We start from the raw sequence: 25403 nt of genomic DNA, 5'->3' as shown, positions 1-25403 counted from the left end.
AGGGAGGTGGGGGAAGAGATGCGTGATAGAACAGAGGCAGACTTGAGAATATGTTACAAGTGATGGAAAATTAAGGTGAATACCTGCCCTAAGAGGTTATTAGTTTCATTGAACAGGTTCAAGAGAAGGGACAAGACTAAAACATGTGAGATATGTTCGATTTAGTTTCGGAGTTGTGCAAGGGGAGTTATTAAAGGATAACTATCTGGTTTCTGGCTTGGAGACTGGGTGAATGATGGAGCTTTGAGTGAATCAGGAAATAGGGGAAAAAATCACATTTGGGACTACACAATGAGTTGAATTTAAAGTGTGTTAATTTTAAGGTTCCTGTGATACAGCCAATTAGAGATGTTTAGCAGCAATTTGCATATACAATTCTGAGGCTCAGAAGACACATTAGTGCTAGAAATATAGATATAGGTGGCATTATCATGTAGGTGATAATTAAAGTCATGAGGGTAGATTTAATCCTGAGGAAGTAGACTGAGTTGACCTGTGGTTTGAGCATTAAACCCTGGGGGATGTTAACATTTAAGGCAAGGACAGAAAAATAAAAACCAATGAAAAAGAGATGGATTATAAAATCGATTTGAAGTTTAGTTATATATATAAGATATTCCTTGTATTTACCAATTAGAAAATCACTGAAATTCTTGCAAAAGTGCAGCATTGGCAGAATGGTGGGGATAGAGGGCAATTGCATTGGTTGCAAAGTGAGGGTGAGGTGAGCAAATGAAGCCAGTCAATGGGATATGCTATTCTTAGAAGATTGCTATATAGGGCAGGCAAGCAGTGATACTGCTGGTGGCATTGACTACCCAGGCCTGGTACCATGTTGGTGGTGCCAGCTGCAGTGTTTAGTGCCCAGTGTCCAATCTGGTGGAAATAACCTCTCCAGGTTGAGTCTGACATGACCTGGGCATGTACTTGGCTGCACATCCTTGACTCAGGCTCTCTGTCCACATGTCTATTTTGCCTAAACCATCAACATTAACTTTGTTAGTAAATGAGTATTTATTTTGGTCTTCATGGTTTAGACGAGCGAAGCTTTATGATTGATTAATTTTGAATTCACAGAAGTCCAGATTCAAACTCCGTGACGTAGGAAATGCGAAAGGAAAAATGAGCTCTTGTCCATCTTGGTTGCTGTCTTTTGTTTACCTGACTGCTGCTCAACTGACCAACTAACCAACCAAACAAACACAATCAACCAACCAACCAAATGCACTTTACCCACTGACCTCCTATTCAGTGTGGTGAGGAGTGGGGAGGAGAAACAGATTTAAATTATCATTATTCAGGAGATAACCTGTAGGATAGCACAGTTGCATAGACTAGCTCAAACCGTGAAAATGGACTGCAGATGTAAACTCAATGTAAGCACTCTCCCGAGGCAGGAAGTATTCCTGCTTTCTATGCCCCTCAACCCCTCGTGTGTCTGCAGGATCCTGAACAAGCCAACACCGCTAATCCTTGACTCACTCTTCCTTACAACTCAAGCAGTTGGAACAGCGGCTGGAGGCTTAGAGAACAGAGACGAAGGTCCACCTCATCTGTCTCTGTGGAGCATCTGGATGCCTCACAGGTATCTTTGGAAAGCCCCTGGTCTTCTTAGAACTGACCTGACACCAACATGACTTTCAACTAACCAAAGAGCCTATATATAACTGTAAAGAGCTTTCAGTGGCCTCAGGCTTGTTTCTACTACATCTTAGTAAGGAATGTCTATAAAAAGGCTGACTCAGCACTCCCACCCATGACTTGTTCACGTGCTCACAGGATCAAAACAGACTAGAAAATGCTAACAAAGAGTTCCTAAATCTTAGTTACTTTGCAAAATACTGTCTCATCTACAAGCCAGAGGAGTTCTCTCTCATCCAGTTATCCAGGGTGCTTGCTTTTTCACATTTCCATTGTTAACACGCAGCCTACAAGGTCACCATGCTAAGGAAAGAGAAAGTGAGAGGATTGTGCATTGTTGCTCAGATGCCTCAACTCAGATGTGGCACATTTAAAACTAGTCATCCAGTCCTGATAACTGCAATGGTGGCTGGGAAATATGGGGGAGCTCATGAAATATCCCATGAACATTACTGTCTCTTCTATGTCATTCTTGTGGGAAATTGAAACTTAAAATGCTTACAAAATATAGAAAAGCATTTATTTGTTCACAATTTCACCTGTTCATCAATTCTTTTCTAAATATTCTCTGACTGACTCCATATTGGGAGCTAAAGACAAAAATAGATAGGCATTAGTTCCTAATGTGGGATTTAAACCATACAGAGACAAGGAAACTACTACATTTATTTTTTACTACCTTAGGGAGTAGAAAAGTAACAGCTGCTTGAAAGGTGTTTGTCTAATTAAACTTCATTCAGATTTTTGCTTAAAAATGTTCTTCTCCATGAAAATATTCCCAGATCTGCCCTTTAATATAGTACAATGTCAAGCACCCCACTCTGTTCCAAGTTTTCTCCATAGTATTTGTAACTATGTATGCCACTTATTTGACTATTATATAATTCCCTACAACAGATTGTACATTCCAAGAGCTCAAGGATTTTTTTTAATTCATTGCTGTTTCACAGTTTCTACAATAATACCTGGAATATAATACAGTCAATAAACATTTATTGGATTATACAAGTTAAGAAAATTATCAACACAAACAAGAAATGATGATCTATGAGATGTTAGGAGAACAGACGTGCATTGCCAAAGGCCATGGAGGGTCAGGGAAGGTGTGATGGTAAAGCTGGATGTGAAAAGTATAGATGTGCATAGAACCTTCTGGAAGGAGCACATCAAAGCCTGGTGTTGAGTGAGTGGTTTGTTGAGAGCTAGTTGCATGAAAGTGGGCAGAGGAAAATTACTCTGTATCCTCAGTGAGTAAATAATTTGCTCACAAGATGTGGAGTGTGACATGGAAGTATTGCATTAGCATAAAGTCTAGGGCCCATCAAAAAGTTCCAAGAGCCTCACTAGTCTCCAGGACAGTGGGAATGCTGGGGTGGAGTTCAGCTTTCTTTGCTGCAAAGTGCAAGCGCTGTAGGAGCCCATCAGAGAGTGAGGCAGGGTGAGCCTGGGAAGGGGTCGGGAAGGAGTGGCCTGAGGGAGAGGAAAGACCTCTGCTGAGTACATGAAACTGAGCAAGAATCCATTAATGGATTGACTTTAAATAATAAAAGCCTAAGTATCCTTCAAACTACAATACACACTCTACCTCCATTCCTGACTCTCTCTCTCTCTCTCTCGCTCTCTCTTCCTCTCTCTCTTTCCAAAGATGGCAAGGTTCACTAACCCCCATGGAGTGGTACGTTCATTTTGTTGTTTCTGATTTGTTGTTCATAAACAGCAAATATGCATTAACTGGTTTTATTTATACACTAGAATTTTGTGCCATTTGTTCAAGATTTAGAAGTTAATTGGCAGCTAACTCACTCTGATGACAACTTTGGTGTGCTTGAGGGACATATTTTCATAAATTACCACATTTTTGATGGATTTTCCCATGGCTGGTTCACTCATAGATTGTTATTACACTCCAGCAGAATCCACGGCCTCTGCTCCCCACAGACGATGGGGTAGAGCCCAGGCTCTGCTCCTTCTTAGCAACAGTGATGATAGCAATGTATACGCAGCAAGTGTTTTCGCAGCACAGCAAAGAAAGGAGAAACCCAAGAGAGCCCACGCCAGCCAGCCATCAGAGCGTTCACCGTGAAACTAAAACAAAGTACTATAATTTCAAAGATGCTTTTAAAGGCATCATGCCTTCCAGAGATGCACTCAAGAACATATCCATTACACATGAAATTTTGTTAGACCTAGAGGAGGCTTCTCTCTAGCAGAGGTCACTAATGCTGTTTTCAGGCTGTCTCCCACACACAAAGCAGTTACCAGAGGTTTGTTAAACCCCAAGGTTTAGCATGCCCAAGGGCTACATGGACCCTGAGTCTAAGTGGTCTTGACTACCTTTCATTTCCAAGTCCAATGCTGACTAGAGACTGAGGGGAATAACTGCTTTGCTTGGGGTCTCATTCTTTCACCTTAAAAGAGGAGAAATTCATGATTGTGTGAAATGTGGGCTCCCCAGTGAATCCCTTGTTGGTAACTGAGAAGTCTCAAGTGGTGTGCGAGCCATGTGTCTTTCCATTTGCAGGAGTTCTTTATTCAACTCTTACTACCAGGGATTGAAGGATCATTATATTCAGTAACATTTGCACTATTAAAAATTGTTCAGTTAAGTTGAATTTAAAGAACAGTTGCTTTGGTTAGAAAAATTAACCAAAAATTAGTCATCCATCGACTTGCCTTTGTAAGAAAGGACAAAGGCATGGTTTAGTCTTTCTCTGTGACCAGGGATCACCATGATGGACATGCAGTAGAGAAGGTGGCCACAATGCATCATCGGTCAGTGCAGTTAGCTGTCCCTGCACCAGGCTTTCCTCTGCTGGGATCCATCAAAACTGTTATCCAGGGATCCTACTTCCACCTCACTCATACACAAGCTCTAGTGGATGCGGGCTTGTTGCACGAAAAGCAACGTAGTATTTGTGACCACTTAATTCATAGGTTTGGATTTATGATACACAGACTTAATAAAAACAGGTTTTATTATGAAATGAATTAAAGAAAATAATTAAAAATAATAATTAAAAAGTCTTTAAAAATAAAGCACAGATAAATTCCAGGGGTGGGGTAAGTGGGGGCCAAGATGGCGGCTTAGTAAGGTACGCGTGTCTTAGTTCCTCCTCCAGAGCAACTATTAGGTGAACAGAAACAGTGCAGATCAGCTCCTGGGGCCACAGCAAGGAATGGACACACAGCGTACCCCAGTCTGGACTGGCTAGACTGACTGTGAGACTCTGCTGCGGTGAGATCCCCGAGCAGCGCGCGCTTCCCTGAGCCACGGCAGCTGTGGTGGCCGGAGCTCCTCCCTCCCTCCTTCCCGGGCCGGCTGAGAGTCTCGGAGAGGCAAGTTTCCCAAGCCACGGCGGCCGGCGCCCCTCTTTTGCGGGCGGCTTCCTGGACCGGCTACGAGTCTCGGATCAGAGGGCTACCCAAGCCGCAGTGGCCGGCAACCAGTGCCCCTCCCCCATGGGCGGCTTCCTGGTCCAGTGGTGAGTTCCCCGGGCCGCGGCAGCCGGCGACCGGCACCCCTCCAGGGAGAGGCGGGAATTTCCAACAGTGGCAGGAACTGGGTCCAACCAAACACCAATAGTGGCATTAATAAAGGAGCCACAGGGTCCCCTCAAGCTGCGGTGGCTGGCGCACCCACCACGTGCGGCCCTCCAGACCAACTAAGAGAATTGGATCGGAAATCCCCAGGCCACGGAGAACAGTGACTGGGGGGATCCCTGCTGGGAACGGTGCACTCTCCCGGGCCATGGCAGCTGGCAACACTCCCCGCTTTCGGACCCACGGGCCGGCTGACACTCTTCCAAGCCACTTCGGCTGGCGAACCTCCCACACGGCGAGAGTTTTCCAAAGTTAAAGACCCACAGCACCTTTTACTAGTGGGACCTGCAGACAAACGTGTGCCACAAGCGCCACCTACTGGGCAGGATAAGAAAAACAGAACCCAGAGATTTCACAGAAAAATCTTCCAACCTGTTGGGTCCAACACCCAGGGAAATCTGACTAAATGCCCAGACGCCAGCAGAAGATAACGGATCATGCTCAGAAGATTGAAAATATGGCCCAGTCAAAGGAACAAACCAATAGTTCAAATGAGATACAGGAGCTGAGACAACTAATCCTGAATATACGAACAGAAACGGAAAACCTCTTCAAAAACGAAATCGATAAATTGAGGGAGGACATGAAGAAGACATGGGCTGAACAAAAAGAAGAAATAGAAAAACTGAAAAAATAAATCCCAGAACTTATGGAAGTGAAGGATAAAGTAGAAAAGATGGAAAAAAAATGGATACCTACAATGATAGATTTAAAGAGACAGAAGATAGAATTAGTGATTTGGAGGATGGAACATCTGAATTCCAAAAAGAAACAGAAACTATCGGGAAAAGAATGGAAAAATTTGAACAGGGTATCAGGGAACTCAAGGACAATATGAACCGCACAAAAATACGTGTTGTGGGTGTCCCAGAAGGAGAAGAGAAGGGAAAAGGAGGAGAAAAACTAATGGAAGAAATTATCACTGAAAATTTCCCAACTCTTATGAAAGACCTAAAATTACAGATCCAAGAACTGCAGCGCACCTATTTAAATTACTAAAAGAGAAAAACTGCCAACCAAGACTCCTATATCCAGCAAAATTATCCTTCAAAAGTGAGGGAGAAATTAAAACATTCTCAGACAAAAAGTCACTGAGAGAATCTGTGACCAAGAGACCAGCTCTGCAAGAAATACTAAAGGGAGCACTAGAGTCAGATACGAAAAGACAGAAGAGAGAGGTATGGAGAAGAGTGTAGAAAGAAGGAAAATCAGATATGATATATATAATACAAAAGGCAAAATGGTAGAGGAAAATATTATCCAAACAGTAATAACACTAAATGTTAATGGACTGAATTCCCCAATCAAAAGACATACATTGGCAGAATGGATTAAAAAACAGGATCCTTCTATATGCTGTCTACAGGAAACACATCTTAGACCCAAAGATAAACATAGGTTGAAAGTGAAAGGTTGGGAAAAGATATTTCATGCAAATAACAACCAGAAAAGAGCAGGAGTGGCTATACTAATATCCAACAAATTAGACTTCAAATGTAAAACAGTTAAAAGAGACAAAGAAGGACACTATATACTAATAAAAGGAACAATTAAACAAGAAGACATAACAATCATAAAATTTACGCACCAAACCAGAATGCCCCAAAATACGTGAGGAATACACTGCAAACACTGAAAAGGGAAATAGACTCATATACCATAATAGTTGGAGACTTCAATTCACCACTCTCATCAATGGACAGAACATCTAGACAGAGGATCAGTAAAGAAATAGAGAATCTGAATATTACTATAAATGAGCTAGACTTAACAGACATTTATAGGACATTACATCCCACAACAGCAGGATACACCTTTTTCTCAAGTGCTCATGGATCATTCTCAAAGATAGACCATATGCTGGGTCACAAAGCAAGTCTTAACAAATTTAAAAAGATTGAAATCATACACAACACTTTCTCAGATCATAAAGGAATGAAGTTGGAAATCAATAATAGGCCGAGTGCCAGAAAATTCACAAATACGTGGAGGCTCAACAACACACTCTTAAACAATGAGTGGGTCAAAGAAGAAATTGCAAGAGAAATTAGTAAATACCTCGAGGCGAATGAAAATGAAAACACAACATATCAAAACGTATGGGACGCAGCAAAGGCAGTGCTAAGAGGGAAATTTATTGCCCTAAATGCCTATATCAGAAAAGAAGAAAAGGCAAAAATGCAGGAATTAACTGTCCACTTGGAAGAACTGGAGAAACAACAGCAAACTAATCCCAAAGCAAGCAAAAGGAAAGAAATAACAAAGATTAGAGCAGAAATAAATGAAATTGAAAACAATAGAGAAAATCAATAAGACCAGAAGTTGGTTCTATGAGAAAATCAATAAGATTGATGGGCCCCTATCAAGATTGACAAAAAGAAGAAGAGAGAGGATGCAAATAAATAAGATCAGAAATGGAAGAGGAGACATAACTACTGACCTCACAGAAATAAAGGAGATAATAACAGGATATTATGAACAACTTTACGCTAATAAATACAACAATTTAGATGAAATGGATGGGTTCCTGGAAAGACATGAACAACCAACTTTGACTCAAGAAGAAATAGATGACCTCAACAAACCAATCACAAGTAAAGAAATTGAATTAGTCATTCAAAAGCTTCCTAAAAAGAAAAGTCCAAGACCAGATGGCTTCACATGTGAATTCTATCAAACATTCCAGAAAGAATTACTACCAACTCTCCTCAAACTCTTCAAAAAAATCGAAATGGAGGGAAAACTACCTAATTCATTCTATGAAGCCAACATCACCCTCATACCAAAACCAGGCAAAGATATTACAAAAAAAGAAAACTATAGACCAATCTCTCTAATGAATATAGATGCAAAAATCCTCAATAAAATTCTAGCAAATTGTATCCAACAACACATTAAAAGAATTATACATCATGACCAAGTAGGATTCATCCCAGGTATGCAAGGATGGTTCAACATAAGAAAATTAATTAATGTGATACACCATATCAACAAATCAAAGCAGAAAAATCACATGATCATCTCAGTTGATGCAGAGAAGGCATTTGACAAAATTCAACATCCTTTCCTGTTGAAAATACTTCAAAGGATAGGAATACAAGGGAACTTCCTTAAAATGATAGAGGAAATATATGAAAAACCCACAGCTAATATCATCCTCAATGGGGGAAAATTGAAAACTTTCCCCCTAAGATCAGGAACAAGACAAGGATGTCCACTATCACCACTATTATTCAACATTGTGTTGGCGGCTCTAGCCAGAGCAATTAGACAAGAAAAGAAATACAAGGCATCAAAATTGGAAAGGAAGAAGTAAAACTATCACTGTTTGCAGATGATATGATACTATACGTCGAAAATCCAGAAAAATCCACAACAAAACTACTAGAGCTCATAAATGAGTACAGCAAAGTAGCAGATTACAAGATCAACATTCAAAAATCTGTAGCATTTCTATACAGTAGTAATGAACAAACTGAGGGGGAAATCAAGAAACGAATCCCATTTACAATTGCAACTAAAAGAATGAAATACCTACGAATAAATTTAACTAAAGAGACAAAAAACCTATATAAAGAAAACTACAAAAAACTGTTAAAAGAAATCACAGAAGACCTAAATAGATGGAAGGGCATACCGTGTTCATGGATTGGAAGACTAAATATAGTTAAGATGTCAATCTTACCTAAATTGATTTACAGATTCAATGCAATACCAATCAAAATCCCAACAACTTATTTTTCAGAAATAGAAAAACCAATAAGCAAATTTATCTGGAAGGGCAGGGTGCCCCGAATTGCTAAAAACATCTTGAGGGAAAAAAAAACGAAGCTGGAGGTCTCGTGCTGCCTGACTTTAAGGCATATTATGAAGCCACAGTGGTCAAAACAGCATGGTATTGGCATAAAGATAGATATATCGACCAATGGAATCGAATAGAGTGCTCAGATATAGACCCTCTCATCTATGGACATTTGATCTTTGATAAGGCAGTCAAGCCAACTCACCTGGGACAGAACAATCTCTTCAATAAATGGTGCCTAGAGAACCGGATATCTGTATGCAAAAGAATGAAAGAAGACCTATATCTCACACCCTATACAAAAGTTAACTCAAAATGGATCAAAGATCTAAACATTAGGTCTAAGACCATAAAACAGTTAGAGGAAAATGTAGGGAGATATCTTATGAAACTTACAATTGGAGGCGGTTTTATGGACCTTAAACCTAAAACAAGAGCACTGAAGAAGGAAATAAATAAATGGGAACTGCTCAAAATTAAACACTTTTGTACATCAAAGAACTTCATCAAGAAAGTAGAAAGACAGCCTACACAATGGGAGACAATATTTGGAAATGACATATCAGATAAAAGTCTAGTATCCAGAATCTATAAAGAGATTGTTCAACTCAATAACAAAAAGACAGCCAACCCAATTACAAAATGGGAAAAAGACTTGAACAGACACCTACCTGAAGAGGAAATACAAATGGCCAAAAGGCACATGAAGAGATGCTCAATGTCCCTGGCCATTAGAGAAATGCAAATCAAAACCACAATGAGATATCATCTCACACCCACCAGAATGGCCATTATCAACAAAACAGAAAATGACAAGTGCTGGAGAGGATGCAGAGAAAGAGGCACACTTATCCACTGTTGGTGGGAATGTCAAATGGTGCAACCACTGTGGAAGGCAGTTTGGCAGTTCCTCAAAAAGCTGAATATAGAATTGCCATACAACCTAGCAATACCATTGCTGGGCATCTACTCAAAGGACTTAAGGGCAAAGACACAAACGGACATTTGCACACCAATGTTTATAGCAGCGTTATTTACAATTGCAAAGAGATGGAAACAGCCAAAATGTCCATCAACAGACGAGTGGCTAAACAAACTGTGGTATATACATACGATGAAATATTATGCAGCTTTAAGACAGGATAAACTTATGAAGCATGTAATAACATGGATGGACCTAGAGAACATTATGCTGAGTGAGTCTAGCCAAAAACTAAAGGACAAATACTGTATGGTCCCACTGATGTGAACCGACATTCGAGAATCAACTTAGAATATGTCATTGGTAACAGAGTCCAGCAGGAGTTAGAAACAGGGTAAGATAATGCGTAATTGGAGCTGAAGGGATACAGACTGTGCAACAGGACTAGATACAAAAACTCAAAAATGGACAGCACAATAATACCTAATTGTAAAGTAATCATGTTAAAACACTGAATGAAGCTGCATCTGAGCTATAGGTTTTTGTTTTTTTTTTCTACTATTATTATTAATTTTATTTTTTTCTCTATATTAACATTCTATATCTTTTTCTGTTGTGTTGCTAGTTCTTCTAAACTGATGCAAATGTACTCAGAAACGATGATCATGCATCTATGTGATGATGTTAAGAATTACTGATTGCATATGTAGAATGGTATGATTTCTAAATGTTGGGTTAATTTCTTTTTTCCGTTAATTAATAAAAAAAAAATAAATAAAAAATAAATAAATAAAAAAAAATAAAGCACAGTTACACCACCAGATAAGATGGCACCAACACTGAAAGAGAAGTGCTAGAGGGTTTCAGAAGCAGCATTTCGAGTTCATTAGTAAAAATCCGCAGCAATCTTGCAGACAGCATTCAGAGTCTCCTTAGTTAAAATCCATAGCAGAGCATAAGGTTCTGATAAGGTGCTCTCCGTCCTCATAAGATTCTTCTCTCTCTTCTTCTTCTTCTTCTCCTCCTAAGTTTCTCCTCTTTCTAGCTCCTTCATAAGATTCTCCTCTCTCTCTCTCTCTAACTGCTTGCATGCAGCTTTTATGATATCTTCATACAATAGCGGCCCAATTCCAATTAGCTTACGTGACCAGGCCCAGTTGGGTTCTCTGGGAACTGGCTAGGGACCAAGGGGAACTTCCTGGGACCTAGATATCTCTATCAAAGTACACCTCCTTCCAGGAGGATAGCCAGTCCTCCCAGCTAGAATGCACATTTCAACTATTTTTTACCAAGGCCACACAATGGCAACATCAGTTGCATGCAATGGCAATATCAGTTGACCAGAACAGACTCTACAAACTTATCTTTCCCTTACAGTGCTGAGATGCCTATGCATGAGGAAAGAGTTCTCCTGTATCTCCAGATCCAAGTAGGAAACTCTGATATACTCTATGTGGCCCCAAATGGAGATGCCTATGTGACTGGTGACATGTGTTAAATAAGTCCCATCACTTTCACCATTTAGCACAGAGCTAGGCATAAAATGCATGAAAAAACAGACTGCTTTAAAATCATATTGATTTGAAACCTCAGTAGCTATTACTTTTCTTGGTGATTTAAAAGAAATTTGCTGATAAGTGGGGCAACTGCATTGCAGGGTATTTGACTAGCAGAAATCCATATGTTAACTTTCTATGATGTTATTTCTCCTTTTTGAGCCCTGGAATCTTCCATGCTGCAAATTTGCTCCTTGAGTATCATCATTCACCTTGAAGTTTGCCTTATTATCCATCACTTCAGATTAACTCAACTGTATATATAAACTTCCCTGGGCAGAGGCACAAAGTAATTTCTGGACCTGACATTTGAAGCTTCATTTTTTTAATTCAATTACATTGTAACTATAAGAATAACATCCATTAGCAATGAAAATGTAAAAGTAATTAATAACCATAAGCACATGCCAGCCCAAGAAAGTCCAGACCCACCCCCAATCATTCTTACCACCTGCCAGACCCTCAATCTTGGTTATTATACTCCTCTAAATTCCAAAACTGCAAACAGGGCACTTACTTTCACTATGATTTATTATATCAAACCCAAGCCTTGCTGAGACTCTCTGGTTTATTATTAATAAGGTACCTGTGAGGTCACCATCAAATCTCAACAAGTTACAAGGTTCAAGAATGCTAGCAAGGAAAAACAATATCTTGGTTGAGGAGGAAAAATGAAAAGGAAATTCTCTCCCAATTCTTAGCTCAGCACATTTGGCAAAATTAAACAGGAAATGAACAGTGACAGTATTGTATGTGGAATTCCATCTTCTATAAATTTTTTGTAATCCAAAAATAAAATTATGTTGTCATGCATGAAAGTCCTTTTAAGTAAACAGTGACCTGTTTTTCAGTAGAATTGCAGAGTTCATTCTTGCTATATGAAAAACAAACATTCTAAGTTAATGCACATCTACTCCCTGGTTCTGGAAGCTGTTGAACAAGATTAGTTGCTGTATGCTCCCTTACCAGGAGGTTAAGGTCAGACCCATATTCCTGGGTTGAATCCTTGTGCTTGTCTTACACCAAGAGTTGGTTTTGAGGGGAGCAACGTAAGCAATGTCCAGTGATAGATGGTGATGTTCAAGAAATGTACCCAACTTAAAACTATTATGACTCAACTTACCAGCTATTATTTGCCCAGCATTGGGTACATTTCTTTTAAGGGGGGGAAATATTTTACTCAAAGATCATGTTGCCCAAGAACTTATGGTCTATTTGGAAAGATCAAGCAAGTAGAGACATTCAGAGACAAGTACATCACTGGGGTGCATTTCATGCTAAGTATCTTAGGAGGGCAGGGCTGACCATGGAAGAAGGAGGAGAGGGGTTCAGTAGAGTTGGCAAAGGACAGGAATGTCAATAAAGAACTTGAGGAGTGGAGAGGAAAGGGAGCTATAAAATTAAAGTGCCACTAATTCAAAAGGTAAATGTTTGAGTTATTTAAAGTCATGAACTTAGTTTCATACATGGGAACACCCTCCTCAAGTACCAGTACAAAATGAAAGCTAAAATATACATTGGATAGATGGATGGATGGATGGATGGATGGATGGATGGATGGATGGATGGACAGACAGATGGATGGAGAGTGAGCTGGACAGCTTTCCTTTTGCTTAGATTATCTCTTCATCTTTTCCTTCACTGTCCATCTCTACTTGAGTGTGACCCTAGAACTCATGGTTGGATGTGAGGAACCATGCCCCACAGACTGGAGGTCAAATTCTAGTTCTGGTTACCAGCCAGGGAATCTTAGACATTTATTCTGAGTCTCAGCTTCAATTTTTCTTATCTGTAAAATACAGATAATACCATGCCTCTTACAGTTTTATTAAGAAGCCTGAATGATAAAGGACTGGTAAAGTATTTTCCCTAGTCCTTGAGACATTATTATTTGATGTTAAACTTAGACAGAATTGCTAAGGAAGACAATATCTATCCATAAGGAGTTTTAAAGATAAATGTAAATTATTTTGAATAAGATAGACCCTAGTTTGTATGACTAATTCATAGTGAATTCTGGTGGATTTCACTGGGAGTGAAAATTCAGTTTCTGAATTTTCCCTAAGCCCCTGGAACACTTGTACCAGGATTTTGAGCATCATGTCAAAACACATGGAGTTGTAAAAAGAGGGAGGGCATAAAGCAAGCTTCATCGAGCAATTTCTTTCCATCCTGCTCTTCTTTCTAGGCAAACCTGAAACACAGTGGTACACCCTGGAATTGTCCTGTTCTATCATTAGAATCAATACACAGCTTGAAAGTTATTTGACTCAGAGTCAGTCACATACCTGTATTAATGAAGCAGTGCTTTGCTGAAAGGTTGGGAGTATTTACTTTTACATAAACCAGAAATGGTATGGACTCAAATGCAAGCATATTGACTGCTGGAGTTCCTTAAAAGTATTACATTTGATTGTAGTTAGTTGTGCCCTAGTCCCCCTTATTTACTGGTTAGTAAATTCCTAAAGTTAGGATCTTATTTGTACATATCATGGTGACATTAAGTCACTGAAATAATGGCTTATATGAAACAAGCACAGCCCCCTTCCTTCCATGAAGATTTCCACAAGCCCTCCTGTCAGGAGAGAGGAGAACCAAGGAAGAAGCAGAGGAAGGACGGGCTCTTCTGAAAGCTGAAAAATGAGCTCCAGTCTTCCCACACCCATTGGCTCCTTTCTAAATAAACATGCCAGGCTTAGCACAGAGCTTCTTGGGTATATGCAGGTGTGAGCCCCAGACAATCAGCAGTGAGTAACATAAGTGCTTCAAAAGCAGAAAAAATTGTACTCCTCCATACCATGCTTTATGCCAGCACATTTGGTAGGCATTTGCCTTGGCTTACCATGTCCACAGAGAAGGAATGTAAGCAGAGAGTTGATATTCGTGCATTTCTTCTCTACAATCCATGCTTTGTTTCCATCTATTACTGCACAAATAGCGTAGGCACATGGCATTGGCCACAACCACTCATTTTTCTCATTTTGTGTCTTAGAAATCTTTTTTCTGTCCACTAAGCCCCTTTTGTGAGACTTGGGTGGAGGAGACAAGACCTATCTCAGCAGCAGATCAATAGATAAATGTTCATCAAATGTTATTTGCATGTGTGTTTTTTGGTTGCCACCTATCAGGCTCCAAGTATTACCTCTGTTCACAGGTTTTTCCTTCTCTTGCTAGCTCACCTACCTCACACTCAAGCCAGTGGAATGATGAGAGAAGGCTGTAAATCTAAATCTGAGCATATAATTATCCTCCTGAATTCTTTGCCAAGTCTCTTTCATTCACTATTAGTAAAATAAGAAATGAAAGAATAGCTTTTAGAAAATCTTTCCCATTGACAGAAACATGGAAAGGTCACACAGATTGGGGAAGTACCAAAGTGCTGGACAAACTGGAGATTTGCTTTTCACATTGCACCATAATTGGTTTGATTTATTTCCAAATTTGCCGAATTAGCCGTATGAATTTGTGGATGCTGAATTCTTCCAGGGTGAAGGCCTTTTCTCTTTACAGTGTGGTCATTTAGCATGATAAGCCTTTGTTGCATCCATTATTAGACCATGTCCCATGCAGCCATGTGACACTAGGACAGCACAGCTACCGTTCCTCCTACAAATGCTGGGGCCAAAATGAGAAATTAAATCTTCCTGCCAGGAACTGAGTGGGGAGGCTCCCACATTAGAAACTTCTTTCCTCCCAACTTAACCTAATGCAGCCAGGTAGAATTTCAGATTTTGAAACTTATATGGACAGGATGATGAGGAAAACAAAACAAAACCCTGTGAAGCAGAAGAGAGTTTGAATAATCTTAGAGAATGGATTTCTCAGAATGAGAAGCTGACCATATGTTTTGAGAAAGCCTTGGCTGTTCCTGAGATGTGCTTTAATCCATGGGTCCCACCTACACATCAAAAGAATGGGACCATTCTTTTGTGAGATGTGAAGAGCCCTCTCACGCAGTATGAAATGAAGGAAGCAAGAGGAACTGAACCCCTAACTAGCCCTTACTCTTTTTACTTATTTGTCCATTTATATTTTTTTAAAAATGTTCAGTGTCTGTCACCATGCTACTCACCCCCAACCCAATTTTCGAAATGCAAGCCCACCAGCTCAGGAATTGATATTCACATTTCCAGAATCTAGAACAGTATATGGGACAAGATCTCTGGGGAATATGCTTGATTAGTTGACCAAAGTCACACAAAAACAGGAAAAATATTTATTAACACTTCAAATTAGGGAAAAACAAAGTACAAGCAAGTTTGGCTTGAGGAAGAAGAGGGACAATTGATCCAAGCAAAGAAGAGTCTTCTATATGCATAGATGAATAGGACTGCCTAATATTATTCCATTATCACTCTTGGGCCCCAAGTGGCATGGCTGGAAGTCAAGAGCTTGCCATGACACAGTGGTGAGGGAGATGTTTAAATGATGACCTGTGGGAATTAATTAGATGCTTGTCAAAGGAAGGTTGATGATCTTCCCTGAGACACAACTTTTTACATGCCTGACTTGTCAACTGTAATGCATTCCTGTGATGACATCCAAGAAGGATACTGGGGAAAAAGGAAAATGGAAAGATTCCTCTTCAGTTTGGGCAAGCAGCTCACCCCCTCCCTCCCTACATAAAGCTGTACTTCTAATCTAGCAAAGCAAAACAATTGTGGAGTTGCTAGGTTAATTTAGGATATGATCTCAACTAATATAGGCTAAATTAAATAAAACAGAAAAAAGTTGAAGTCATAGGAGAAAGCGTCCTAGAAGAAATATGAGGAAATGGGGTCTAGTGAGTATTGGGTTTTTCATAAAGAAGAAGGACTATCTTGTCTCTGAGCCACTGGAAAAGGAGGTGAAGATCATTTATATATATATATATATATACACATATATAATACTAGGTAGATAATACTGGATAGATACATGGATAGATAGATGGCAGATAAATAGAGATATGTATATAACATAGTATATATATAATATATAAAATAATATAGTTTTATCTTGATGGGAGAGAGAGGTTATTTAGAGATATTATTATTCATGACGTCTCTAATATTCTTCAAGCAATAAAAGGCAAATTTGTCTGCTGAGTTGGAGAGGATATGCTTGAGCAAGATGCTTTAAAACAATATTTAACTTTTTTGTGTGTGGTTGTCCAAAAAATATATAATGGTAGGGAAAGGAAAGGGAAAAGCTATTTTTTACGGCACAGTAACAACAAATACAAGTATAGAAGAATGATTAAATTAGAAAATTTCAACATACAAAGACAAACATAGTGATTATCATGGAGCAGAGATGATCAATAGATGCTAAGAAATTTAGAATAGCATTATTATAGATCAGGATATTCAGTATTCTCAAAGTACTTCTTTCCAGGCTACATATAAAAAAATAATGTATTTTACAATGTGAACATCTGATGGACCCCTCCTTATCCAAATGACCAGACCCAGGATCACAATGATGCTGGTGGACGAACTGGACAGTCCTCCTTCTAATAGGATGCACTAGGAGGCACACAGTCTTTTGGTAATCTCTTGAGTGTCTTACTCAAAACGTCAGTCTGAATCCAGTCACGAGAAAAATCATCAGAAATCTGACCTGGCCTCCTCAAAGAAGTCAACATCACTATGAACAATACAAAACAGTGAGGACACACTCCCGGTTCAAAAGTACTATGGAGTAAATCCTGTGGTTTTATACCAAAAATGTATCCATATCCCTCTGCTGCAGTTGCTCATGGAGTTTGCTGTTTGAAGAGGACAGGTAGGTTGTCCTGCCGAATGGAATATATTCTGCAGTTGTCTGATAACGTCCCCCTGACTAAATACAGGTCAACATTTTGAGCAAGACTGTAAAATTGTTATTGCTCTGTACTTCCTAGGAAATCCTATTTGCTGTCAAGGAATGTCCAATTTGACCTGCTGACGAGGAATGTCCAATTTGACTTGCTGTTTCTTCTACCTATGCCTGAAGACAGTTAAAACAGGTTGAAAGTGGAAAGGAACAAGGATTATACCTCTCATACATGTATGTCACACTTGGCATTGTTCCTTCTAGGTATTTATCACATTTGAGAATGGAAGAAGGGTGATTTTTCCAGTTGATATAGCTTTCTAGACTAAAAATAGGTAGGAGTTGATAGCTCAGAAACTGATTCCCAGTGATGAATCACTCCAAGAGTCTGTTTGACCTTAACCTGAGTTGCTATTTTATACTTTTTTCATCAGGTAGAGAAGCTTTTTTTAAAATTATGTTTCATTCAAATTTGTAGTATCTTCCAGTAACACTTAGTGCCTCTGTGCCTGAATCTGAAGGCCAGCGAAGGTGCATGCTAATCTGGACTTGCTGGATCACAGCTTTCTTCCCTTAGTCTTCTCTTTGAAGTCGCTGGTGGTGTCATTGTGGCCGATGACTTGGCACCCAAGGGTGTTGGCTGCTGGGCTCTCAAGAGAATCATGTTCCAGCTTGGGAGAGCTTTTCACATCTTGGTTCAAGAAGGCTGATGACATTCAGGGTTTCTCTCTCATCTGGAAAGGCACATGGCAAACATGGCAACATCTGCTAGCTTTCTCTCCAGTCTTCTTGTTTCATGAAGCTCCCCTGTGGGCATTTTCCTTCTTCCCCTCCAAAGGTTTCTGGTTGCTTGGGCTCTCATGGCTCTCAGAGAACATTTAACGTGTAAATAGTAATTAAGAAGAATCAGAGTTTTATTACCTAGTAAACAAGGAAACAAACAAAATTTGGTTGCTGGTTGGCTGAGGCTCCTACAATAGTAGCTGGCATGAAATTACTGTGTCACTCATGGATATGGTGTTGATAAACTTCAAAAGTTCTCAGCCATCAAGGCATGCAAATAGAGACTGCAGATAGCAGTATCTATCCAGGACAGATCTGCTGCTAGAAAGATGTGTCAGATAGCAAGGGAACTGATAGTGTTGGTATTTTAGTTCACTTAAGTTGCCAAAATGCAAGATATGGGAAATGGACTGGCTTTTAACAGTAGGGATTTATTAGCTTACAAGTTTACAGTTTTGAGGACATGGAAATGTCCAAATCAAGGCATCAATAGGGCAATTTGATGACTCTGTACGCCTCTATCACATAGCAAGGCACACAGTGGCATCTGCTGGGCCCTCTCTCCTTCTCTCTTGGCTTTTGTTGACTTTAGATTCTGACTACTTCTTCTGTGGCTTTCTTTCTGAGCTTCTTTCGGTTCATATCCTTCTCTCTCAGCTAATCAGTCTTTCTGTTTCTGTCAGTCTCATCCACAACAGATCTACGCCCACAGGAATGGATAACTTTTTTTTTGAGGGGGGGAGGCGCGCATGGTCCAGGAATTGAACCTGGATCTCCTTTATGGAAGGTGAGCATTCTGCCACTGAAGGAATGGATAACTTTTAAGAACATGACCTTTTATGAAGTCCATAAAATGTCCAAACCATCTCAGCTGGGAGAGCATAGTTCAGATGGATCATTTCACTCATCTCATCACAGAACTACTCTACCCCCCTTGCATGTCACAATTGTTAGAAAGAGAGCAGAATGACCTACTTAAAACAGAACCAACCCACAATTCTTTTGTTGCTTCACCAATATCTTAGCTTACCAGGGCTGCTATAACAAATGCCACAGAATAATTGTATTAAACAAAGGGGATTTATTTGTCTCAGTTTTTGAGGCCTAAGTTCCTACATGTAAGTAATGGAAGGATCATGCTTGCTTTGAAGTCAGTAGCGTTCTTGTGGTGCCTTTATGGCAATCTATAACTTAAATAGCATATGTCTCTTACTACCACTCTGCCCTGTTTCCTCTACTTATAAGGATTATAGTCATATGATTAAGATTCATATTGAATTTGCTTGTCTTCATCTTAAATAATAGCATCCTCAGAGATCCTTCCTACAGATGAGTTCACAGCCAAAACATGAAGAGTTAGGATTAGAATAGTATTTCCTAGACTGTGATTTAATCCAAAACAGTCCACCCTCTGGCCCACAAAAGGACATGTTTTTCCCACATGCAAAATACATTCATCCCATCTCAATATTCCCAACACCTTAAACTGTCTCAGGAAAAGCAACTACTAACTCCAAAATCTCATCTAAATCAAACATGGGTGTGATCCATTCTGGGGCAGAAACCCTGTCTTTGCACATGTGAAACCCAAAAAACAAGCTATTTGTGTATAAAATACAGTGAAGGGGCAGGCTCAGAGGAGATATTTACAATACAGAAGGGAGCAATTGAAAGAAAAAAGGGATCATAGTTCTCCCAAAAAATCTGAAACCCAGAAAGGCAAAAAGCATTAGATTTCAAGGTCTCAGAGTACTCTGTGGCTTAGATTAATATTTTGTTCTCTAAGCAGGCTAGGGCAGTGTTGTAGTTTGCTAGCTGCCAGAATGTGATATATTAGGAACAGAATAGCTTTAAAAAGGGGGAATTTGTTAAGTTGCAAATTGTTCTAGTTTGCTAGCTGCCAGAATGCAATATACCAGAAACAGAATGGCTTTTACAAAGGGGAATTTAATCAGATGCTAGTTTACAGTTCCAAGACTGAGAAAACGCCCCAATTAAAACAAGTCTGCAGAAATATCCAATCTAAGGCATCCGGGGAAAGACACCTTGGTTCAGGAAGGCTGATGAAGTTCAGGGTTTCTCTCTCAAGTGAGAAGGCACATGGAGAACACAGTCAGGGCTTCTCTCTCAGCTGGAAGGGCACATGTGAACATGGTATCATCTGCTAGCTTTCTCTCCTGGCTTCCGGTTTCATGAAGCTCCCTGGGAGGCATTTTCCTTCTTCATCTCCAAAGGTCAATGGCTCGTGTACTCTCTGCTTCATGGTGCTGCAGCATTCTCTGCTCTCTCTGAATCTCCTATTCTGCAAAATGTTCCTCTTTTATAGAACTCCAGAAACTTATCAAGACCCACCCAAATGGGTGGAGACATGTCATCACCTAATCCCACCTTAACAACCACTCTTGACTAATCACATCCCCAGGGAGATGATCTGATTACAGTTTCAAACATATAGTATTGAATAGGGATTATTCTGCCTTTATGAAATGGGATTTAGATTAAAACATGGCTTTTCTAGGGGACGTATATCCTTTCAAACCAGCACACAAATTTATAGCTCTAAGACCATGAATTTGTCCCAATTAAAACAAGTCTATAAAAATGTCCAAATTAAGGCACCAACAAGAGATTACCGTTACTCAAGAAAGGCCAGTGAAGTTCAATGAAGTCTCAACTGGAAAGGCACATGGCAAACATGGTCACGTCTGCTGGCTTTCTCTCCAGGTTTTTTGTTTCATGAAGCTCCCCCAGGGGTATTTTCCTTCTTCAGCTCCAAAGGTCTCTGGCCGCATGGGCTCTTGTGGTTCTTGGGGCTCTGTTGCTCTTCCCAAAATGCTTCCTCTTTTAAAGGATTCCAGTAAACTAATCAAGACCCACCTGGAATGGATGGAGTCATATCTCCCTCTAATTCAAAGATTAATACCCACAATTGGGTATGTCATTTCTCTTTGGAGATAATCTAATCAAGTCTCCAAACTACAGTGCTGAATAAGGATTAAAAGAAACAGCTGCCTCCATAAGATGGATCAAGATGAAAACATGGCTTTTCTAGGGCACATAATCCTTTCTAAAAAGCACAGGTGGCAACTCCACCCTTATGAGCACTGTGGTGACATCCGCTCTCTCCAAATGTTGGGCTGGAACATTCACCGTCTCCGAAGATTAGTACAACTCTTCTGCCTTAGTCTGGGCAGAGCAACAGAAGTCATTCTTGAAGCCATTCTTCCTTCATTCCATCCTGTCTCTTACTTCTTCAGTCCAGGCTGGCAGTTTTTCTGCTGACCTAAAATTCTGCTGATAAGGACCTGACATATAGGATTGAGTGCCATCCTGAATCAGCGTAGCCTCACCATAACTAATAACACCTTCAAATATACTTGTACAAATGCATTCAATCCACACCTTGATTCACTTGGACTTCATCTTAACTAATGTTGCCAAACACTCTATTTACAAATAGTTTCACATCTAGAGGACTGGATGTTAGGGCGTGGGTTTGTCTTCCCGGGAGACGAGGATCAATCCATACCAATGAACAACAGGATAAAATCTAAGCACTTTTTTGTGGATAGTACAGGAAATACTGCTTCATCATCTGGCCTAGCCTAACTCTTCAACCTTGCCTCCAAAGAAATCCCCCTTTGCTTATTGTTCAAATGCTTCATGAATTCTTTTTGAATGGTAACTGTGGTAGGTTGAATTATTTACCCAACAAACGCATGCTATTAAAATTCATCCATGTCACTGAGGCTGTGAACCCATGGTCAATAGGACTGTTGAAGCTAGGTTAGTTATGGTGCAGCCATCAGAGACAGGGTGGGTCTTAATCCATATTTCTGGAAACCTTATAGAGAGAACCTGGAGAGGCGGGGCAAGGTGGTGGCACAGTGAGGTACTGAAATTTAGTTTGTCTTCAAGAGTAACTAGTAAATAGCCAGGAATGGTACAGAACAGCTGTTGGGGTCACATCAGTGACCAGACACACAGCGTACACCAGTCTGGACAAGGTGAACCAGCTGACACCCCAAAAAGAGCTGTAAATCCCCCAAGCCACAGAGGCTGGTGCCCCTTCCCCATGGGCATGACAGGCTTATTCCCCCAGGGGAAAGGAAACAGATTTTACTAGCAGCAAAGGCTTAGCTCCAATTGCAGAATAATTAACAAATTAGTAGGTTCCCAGCTGAAAATAGGACCCCAGCACAGATAACCTGGAATAAGCACTGAAGGTACTTACTAGATTGACAAAAAGAGAGAGAGAGAGAGCAAGAGAGAGAGAGAGAGAGGATGAAATTATATACAATCAGATGTGGAAGAGGAGACATAACCACTGATCCTACAGAAAAAGGATGTAATGAGAGGACCATTAGTGGCTATATGCTAATAAAGTAGACAGTGTAGATGAAATGGAAACTTCCTAGAAAGGCATAAACTGCCAACATTGATTCTAGAAGAAGTAGATGACCTCAACAAACCAATCACAAGTAATGAGATTGAATCAATCATCAAGAAGCTCCCCAAAAAGAAAGTCCAGGACCAGATGATTTCACATGTGAATTCTACCAAGCATTCAAAAAAGAATTAGTAACAATCCTCCTCAACCTCTTCAAAAAAATTCAAGAGGAGGTAAGGTTACCTAACTCATTCTATGAAGCCAACATCACCCTAATACCAAAACCCAGACAAAAATACAAGAAAAGAAAATTACAGACCAATCTCTTTAATGAATATAGATGCAAAAATCCTCAGCAAAATACTTAGAAAAGAAATCAAGCAGCACATTAAAAAAATTATACACAATGACCAAGTAGGATTTATTCCAGGTATGCAAGAATGGTTCAACATAAGAAAATCAAATAATGTAATACATCATATCAACAAATCAGAAGAGAAAAAACACATTATCATCGCAATTGCTGCAGAAAAGGCGTTTGACAAAATTCAACATCCTTTCTTGATGAAAACATTTTCAAAGAAAAGGAATAGAAGAGAATTTTCTCAACATGATAAAGAGAATATATGAAAAAAACCCCACAACTAACATCATCTTTAATGGGGACAGACTGAAAGCTCTCCCTTTAAGATCAGGAACAAGGATACCCACTGTCACCATTATTATTCAACACTGTGCTGGAAATTCTAGCGAGAACAATTAGACAAGATAAAGAAATAAAGATACCCAAACCAGAAAGGAAAAAGTAAAATTCTCACTGTTTGCAGATGATATTGAAAAAAATCAATATCAATATCTGATCTGATCAATATCAGATGATATTGAAGATCTGAAAAAAATAAGTCTACAGCAAAGCTACTAAAGCTAATAAATGAGTACACCAAAAGTGGAACGTTACAAGATCAACACCCCAAAATTAGTAGTGTTTCTATACTCTAGTGATAAGCAATCTGAAGAGGAAATCAAGAGAAAAAAAATCCATTTACAATAACAACCAACAGAAACAAATATTTAGGAATAAATTTAACTTAGGATACAAAAGACCTATACACAGAAAACTACAAGAAATTGCTAAAATAAATCATGGAAGACCTAAATAAATGGAAAGGCAAAGTGTATTCATGGATTGGATGACTAAATATAGTGAAAATGTCAATTTTCCCCAAATTAATTATAGATTCAATGCAACACAAATTAAAATCCCAAAAATGTACTTTGCAGAAATAGAAAAACCAGTAACCAAATTTATTTAGAAGGGTAGGGTACCCCAAATAGCTAAAAATATTTTAAGAAAGAAAAATGAAGTGGGAGGTCTCACATTACCTGACTTTAAAGCGTATTATGAAGCTACAGTGGTCAAAACAGCATAGTACTGACATAAAGATAGACATACTGACAATAGAATTGAATAGAGTATTCAGAAATAGACCCTCTCATCTATGGATAATTGATGTTTGATAAGGGGTCAGCCTCTTCGATTAATGGTGTTTAGAGAACTGGATATCCATATGCAAAAGAAAGAGGATCCATATCACACACCCTACACAAAAATTAACTCAAAATGTATCAAAGACCTAAACATTAGATCTAAGAGGAAAATCACTTATAAATCTTATAATAGGAGGCAATTTCCTAGATCTTATATCCAAAGCACAAGCATTTGGGAAAAAAAAGACAAGTGGTACCTCCTGAAAATTAAACACTTTTGTGCATCAAAGAATTTTGTCAAGAAAATAAAAAAGCAGCCTACTTAATTGGATACAATATTTGGAAACAAAAAGGGTTTAGTATCTAGAATATATAAATAGATTCTTCAATTCAACAACAAAAAGACAAACAACTCAATTTAAAAATGGGCAAAAGACACAAACAGACATTTCTTAGAAGAGGAAATACAAATGGCTAAAAGGTATATGAAAAGATGTTCAACTTCCCTGTTTATTAGGGAAATGCAAAACAAAACTGCAACAGGATATTATCTGACACCCATTAGAATGACTATTATAAAAAAAAAAAAAACAGGAGATGACAAATGCTGGAGAGGATATGGAGAAACAGGCATACTTATCCACTGTTGGTAGGAATGTAAAATGGTACAGCTGCTATGGAAGGCGGTTTGGTAATTTTTCAGGAAGTTAGTATAGAATTCTATATGATCCAGCAATACCATTACTAGATATACATTCTGAGGACCTAAGAGCAAGGACAGAAATGGACATTTGCACACTGTCCATTTTTTTAGCAGCATTATTTACTATTGCCAAGAGATGAAAACAGCCCAAATGTCCATCAATGGACGAGTAGATAAATGAGCCATGGTATATACATATAATGAAATATTATGCAGCTATAAGACAGATTAAAGTCATGAACCATGTAACAAAGTGGATGTACCTTGAGGGCATTATGCTGAGTAGAATTAGCCAGAAACAAAAGGACAAACACTGTATGGTCTCAGTATATGAACTAACATTAATGAGTGAACTTTAAGAGCTGAAGTTAAGAACATAGGCTATCAGGATATATAAACAGGATAAAGATTGGGCATTTGATGCTGAAGGAATAGAGTGTGCAACAGGACTTATTATAAAAATTCAGGGAAGGATAGCACAATATTACCTGATTGTAGCATAATAGTATGAGTACAATGAATGAAGCTGCAAGTGAGTATGATGGAGGGAGAAGGGCTGGGGGCATGTATGAAACCAGAAGGAAAGACAGGATAAAGACTTTGATGGTATGATTTAGGAATGCCCAGAGTGGACATTTAATGATGGTGATTAAATGTAAAAATTAAAAAAAATGTTTTTCCATGAGGAAGAACAAATGAATGTCAACATTGCAAGGTGTTGA

Source organism: Tamandua tetradactyla, chromosome 3, assembly GCF_023851605.1.
Source record: "Tamandua tetradactyla isolate mTamTet1 chromosome 3, mTamTet1.pri, whole genome shotgun sequence".
Lineage (NCBI taxonomy): Eukaryota > Metazoa > Chordata > Mammalia > Pilosa > Myrmecophagidae > Tamandua > Tamandua tetradactyla.
Note: the sequence above shows the minus strand (reverse complement) of the source record.